This window comes from Anopheles gambiae, chromosome 2, assembly GCF_943734735.2.
Source record: "Anopheles gambiae chromosome 2, idAnoGambNW_F1_1, whole genome shotgun sequence".
NCBI lineage: Eukaryota > Metazoa > Arthropoda > Insecta > Diptera > Culicidae > Anopheles > Anopheles gambiae.
The window spans coordinates 2720874-2726965 of NC_064601.1; positions in this window are offsets into that span (position 1 = coordinate 2720874).

Consider the following 6092-nt stretch of genomic DNA (forward strand, 5'->3'; position numbering starts at 1 on the left):
GCGACGGCGAACGGACAGGGCTCCCGTCCCGGTACAAGTGCAAGTGCATTGTTGATTGTCCTTATTTATGTGCTTTTTAGATTCCTCTGGGGATGGGAGAGGTGTTGGAGGACGGAAGGAGAGGAACCTTCGCCACCGTGCACAATGAACTCACGGGAGAAGCACGGAACAACAAACGGAATGAAATCATTGCACGCTGCCAGCGTTGGGCAACGATCAAGTGTCCTTTAAGGGTGGGAACAGCGAGTCTACGTCGACACAGGATGGTGTGTTGTATGAGTGTGTGTGTGTGTGAGTGTGTCGTGGAGTTTATAAACCAGCCCCAGTGGCAAAGGAACTAAGGGCAGCTGTCCGACTGTTTGTTGCCGTTTCGGTTATTGCCACTTTGGCCACGCCAGTTCGTTCGTTCGTTCGTTTCGGTGACGGTCTATTGTTTCGTTGGCTTGTTGGAATTGTAAAATAACCTTCTCACTATCGCTCTCTTCCTCTCTCTCTCCTATTCCTTTCTGTTGCAAATTTATGAACAATTTATGAGATTACAATTCGCTCACTCGCCGGTTGGGCGAGGTTGCAGCGTTAAGGGTGCAACCGTGCCGATGCCTTCAAAGGGCACTTCTTCTCGATTGCACTTGTGCTGGTGCTGTGCAATTGCTGGGGCAAAAGAATGGCCCAACGGTGGCATGTGAAGATCATAAGGAGTCCTTAGAGCGCTGTTTCTTTAGATTTACTAAGCATTAGATATCGGCTGTGACGGTGACAATGGTGGGGGCTCGCAACCCGACGACAGAACGGTTAAATTGGTTGTTGTTTTTTTATGGAGCAACTATGGCTAGGGAGAGAAAAGCTGCCGTGAATCTTTCTATAAATTAGCTGAACTACTATTGCGATTAAAGTGTTAAAAAGAAAGCTTCAGAGGATAATATTTCCAATCGTTTTTTTACACAATCTAGTAGACACTTTCCGTGGTTCTGTTTTCCAATTAGAAAACCAATTAGTTATCATATATTTCCTACTCCAAATGTCCTAAAAGCAGCTTACCGGAACATGGGATACACACATCGTAAGGTCGTAAACATAAAAAGAACGTCATTATTTTGCTCTTTTCACATCAAAACGAGCTTTTAAATCACATCAACAACTGACCGTAAGCTGCACGTTCTCATCCCCAACGGTAAACGAGCTAGTTTTTCATGGCCCATAATTTGAACGCCCAGCGCGGGTGGGTTTCCCTGTTGAGGGGAAAAATCCAAAACAAACGGGCCACAAAAAAAGCTTCCCAAATGAGAACATTATCGGTGGAGAAATAACAACAACCCGAAGGATGGCCGATGGGCCAGCGGGCAAGCCTAATGGAACTAATTTCGCTCTCGGCCGCCATCATTACCGCTTGCCGCTACCCGCTTCCTTTAGATGGATGCGCTTATCGCAGCGCTACCGTTGCCAGAAAGCGTCATGTTGGGACGATTTTCCACGAACAAATGGCTTACTACCGGGTTGAAACGTGGTTATATTTTTTTTCTTCTTTTGGTGCCCGTCAAAATCTGGCAATGTATGGGGGTATTTTTTCCTCCCCCCATCCGGGTACGTTCCAATACGTCGACGGAGCTCTGGGTGCAAAAACGAGGCACTCCTCTAGTTCCGTCGCAAAAAAAGGGGAAACAGAAACACCCAAAGAAATAAACACTAGAGTAAATAAGATAAAGTAATTATTTGCAACTAATTGCGTTGGAGGTTTTTACGCCTTGTCCCGCTCGCATGGACAGCAGCAGACAGCGTGCACGGTGGTGGGTGGCACACGCCCGCCGTTCCTCGTCTCTCTCTTACTTAATTATTTTCCATTTACGACTACGGGGAAGAGGAGCAGTTTTCCGATGGCTGGGCGGGACTAGTTTCGGTCCGGTGAGATGCTGAGCAGATGAGCGCTGTCCCCTAATTCGACCATTACACGGGGCAAGGACGGGTGGTTTGTGTATGTGTGCCCTTTTTCAAGCTTTGCGGTTCCACCGGATGTAACGGGCAGATGACCCCTTATGGGTGGGGACGGTATGTGTGAGGTGGAATGCGGTTTCAGCAACGATGTTCACGCGTGTAATCACACACACGAAGGACCCAGAGCGTGTTTTCAATGTGTCCCCGAGTTGTCGCTGGAAAAACCGGTTCGGTCGTGTTATAATTTAAATGTCAGTTGGGTTTGGGATTCGCTTTCGCATTTTGTCGAATTTTCAACCGCCTTTTGCTTGCGCTTGGTCACCATCGTCGATTTTGGACCGGGCTAGAGAGCGACCACCCCCATTTTGCCTGTGACACATGTCCACGCATGGTAAGGTACCAATACCACTACGACTCCTTCGGAACGCGCTTTGTACGACGTGCTGGAACCATCAGAATGCCATCCCTCGTTCCACGGAACTTGCCGGAAAAAGGGACTTGCCAGACAGTGGGGAGAAGAACAACAGCCGTGATGTAAGCCATCGGCACGGCCTGACACGTATCTAATGCGATAATATATAATGAAAATTTATTCTCCTGCCAACCGACGGTAGCGAGAAGTTCTCGCTTCCGTGCTACAACCACACCCCTTGGTACAACGGCATACCGAGAGTTCGATCGTCCGGATGGGGAAGGGGGAGCGAGACTTCCGGGAAGAAGTTTAGATCCACCTCATCAACCTCACACTGAGGTTGGCATGTTCGTTGCAGTCGCTCGTCCTACTGCGACCGAGCGAAAAGCTTGTTGGAAAAAGAGTCTTCCGCAACAGTCTCGGTGCGTTGGTTTTTGCGTGCTTTGACACGAGTCTACAAAGAAGCAAGCGAGTTTAAAATTACACACGATCGACACACGGACCGGGATGGTTGTGTAGCAACAACAGCAGACATCCGCATTAATACAAGGGATGTGGTTTGTGGAAGCTTTTCGAGCAAATTAAAGGACGCCCCAGATGAGTGAAACGCAATTAGTTTAATACGGAAGCGGATCCATTTCCTTGTTTGCGAGAACAAAAGGGAACCCAGCATTAAAAAAAGAGACATCGCCATTCCTAAAGCCTCTGCTCTGATGAAGCCATTACTCAGCCAATTCCAATGCATTAGTTTGCAATCGAGCATAATATTTGCTAATAAACCGAACCGAAGATTTCAATAAACAGCATCGCCTCGATCGTGCTGCCGCCATTACACGGCCAAAGCTCGAAGGCACACGGGCACGGGTTTAAATCAACCGGATATTTGTTAATTATGTTGCAAGATAATTAACCCGCAGCAAGCTCGTCCTCTGTTTGGCATACAAATTAGCAAGATGCAACATGGGTACGCACGGTCACGCAGCGCCCGCGCGAACATCTTCCCGATGCAAATTGGCAAACTTATGTGCAACCCGAGTAACGTTGCGAGACGTCCTACATCAAAGGCTACACTCAGGCACGGATTGACACACAGACACTGGCGGGTGATGATCAAGCGCAGGGACAAGGAAAAACAAACTGAATAACTATTTGGCACTCGTATCGCATCGGTCCTGTGTCCGCAAGATGCTGTGTGAGCTTTCGGGGCTGTGCAGGACGACAGCGCGTTCGTGTTTCGATAAACATTAATTACATTCCACGTGCGGTTTGAGCCTTGCGGATGATGTCGTGGATGATACTCGACAATGTCTTTGGAATTTGTGCACACTTCATTTACACTTCATTCCCAGTTCTTGGCTCTGTAGTGTCGGGTCCAGTAGGCGGAAGCTCTATAAGCAACGGATGACCTTTTTCTCCAGACGGCACTTTCTGCAGATGAGCGCTTTGCATTCCAACGCCATCGATAAGCGTGTCTTGGGGCGTTCGGGCCAAGTCGGAATTTCCTTCATCCGTCACTTGGCCTTGGCCAAAGGACACCGCCAGCACACAGCTCGTACCACCTTCTGCCGCCTTCTGGCGTGTAATAAATGTAAATGTCAGGCGAAGCAAAAATGCATAGCTTATAAATAACGGCACACGCTTTATTCTCTCCCGGTGCTGGCCCCGGAAGTACTTAGGATGGATCGGGGCAAAAGCGAAATAAAACGAAACGATGGCGATTTTATGGCAACCTTCTTGTGGGGGTACGGGCGGGGTGTACCGTCCACAGCAGAACGCAAAAGAACGAAGAGAGCGCAAAGAGTAACGCAGTAACCGTTAGACAAACTAATTCAGTAATGCTGAGCAATTTATTCATGAAAAGATGTTTCAACACCCAATCCCCCGACCTAGCAGGGCCGTGGGACGTGGCAGAAAAAGGGGCACTGAAGATGTTTATGGCATAATTTTGCTGTCAAATGTCTTTTTCGCGCGCGCGCGCTTACGATGGCGACGACGACGACGTGCACGAGGCAAAAGGAAAGTCTATTGCCGTGCGGCGGCGGACGGTCGTCATGGTGGCAGGCACTGTCGATGGTCGGTAACTATGATTCGACGACTCTTGATATTCATTAGCGAAGCGCTCTCAATTTGCATGCTATTAACCGTGACATCCCGTGTGTTCGGCTCGTCGCCGTGGGTCTTTCGCCGGTGTGACCGAGGCAGACAGGCAGAACACTCGTCCGAGGAAAGCATTTTCTTGAGAGCCGGTCTACTAATAGAAGGGGAGGGGGTACCGAAGTGCTGCACCTTTCCAAAGCCAGTGCCATACATTGAGGGGACACATGAGCGGGAAAAGACAGCACACGGCATCCTTTGGTTGAGTGGGAAAACGACGCTTTTGTTTTCTTGCTTCGCTTTCGTCTCAAGAAGGGATGTTTGATGGGAAGGGAATCTCGCTGTCACCTCGAGCGTATGTGGGAAGGACAATCGTTCCCATCTGGTAAGGCTCAATGTGTGGCGTGGAAGAAAAGAAACGGAGGCGAACGTGGCAAATGGGAATGAATTAGTAGCTACACCGAAGCAAGGGCAAGCGAAAGGCAGTAAAGAAAGGACCAGTAAAAACCTTGCCCCAGCAGCTCGGTCGGTGCTAGGTTGGGCCTGATTGATTAATCGCCGGGCGCCAGGATTAGCAGCGCCTGTGCACCGTGTAAGAAGGCACACCCCGTCCGTGTCGTGTCTCTTGTCGTGGGAAAGAAAACGCTTCGCCCCACAAAGTCGGCCTTGTACCATGGTGACAATCATTGATTGGGTAATCAATCAGCCCGGCGGCCGGAATGAGCATTCCGGCAGAATTGTTAATCCCCGACCGACGGCCATGTACTTGCCACCAACCGGGTGGAAATGCGCCGGCGACGGTGTGGGTCACCACCGAATGCGATCGAGCGAATTTGATCGATCTGTCGAACGGTGCGAGAATGAATTAATAAGACTTACGGCGACTTCCTTCCCCCGTCTGCCATCTAGCTCGGGTTGGGGGGTGGCGGGCAGCGGGAAAGTGTGGCAAATTTCAATCACAAACACACTGAAGCGTGATTAGTACGCTCATTCTGAAATGGTGTGCTTCTGGTCGTGACATTCACGGGAATGCTGTTGCGGTAATGGAAGTCGAACGCATTCAATATGCTAAATTTGATCAGCAGATTGTGAATATTTAATTGCCTGATGACACGATTCCGAGCCCACACTATAGAGCTGGCTCTACAGGCTTGGATTGGATTGGATAGGTCGGCGTGTTTAGGTCGGCTGCCGCAACTCTTTGATGCACTCGTCAAGATAGACACCAATCATCGTCGTCGCGTCACCAGCAGACACACGAATCGGTTGTTCATTAGATAAGCTTTAAACCCGAGAGCGATTACTGTGCTGAAAGTAAAGTAATAAAACATGAACCCCAAAGCTGTTTCCAGAAACAACTTTCCACTTTTCCACATCGATGGAGCCGCCTGATGGGCGGAATCGAAGAATTGCCATTAGCACACCAACCATGAATAATGGTTTCGTAAACTTTCTCGTATGATGGCGCCCTTGATCTCTTTCTTTTTCTATCATTCTCTCTCTCTATCTGTCTCTCTCTTTCTCTCTCTCTCTCTCTCACACTCTTTCTCTCCCTCTGACAGTGCAGTGTTGTGCAAATAGAGAGGCAACGCAACACATATGCAGCGCGATCAGCCGGATGCAAGTGATTTAGATGAATGTGTGGCCCGATGCAGCT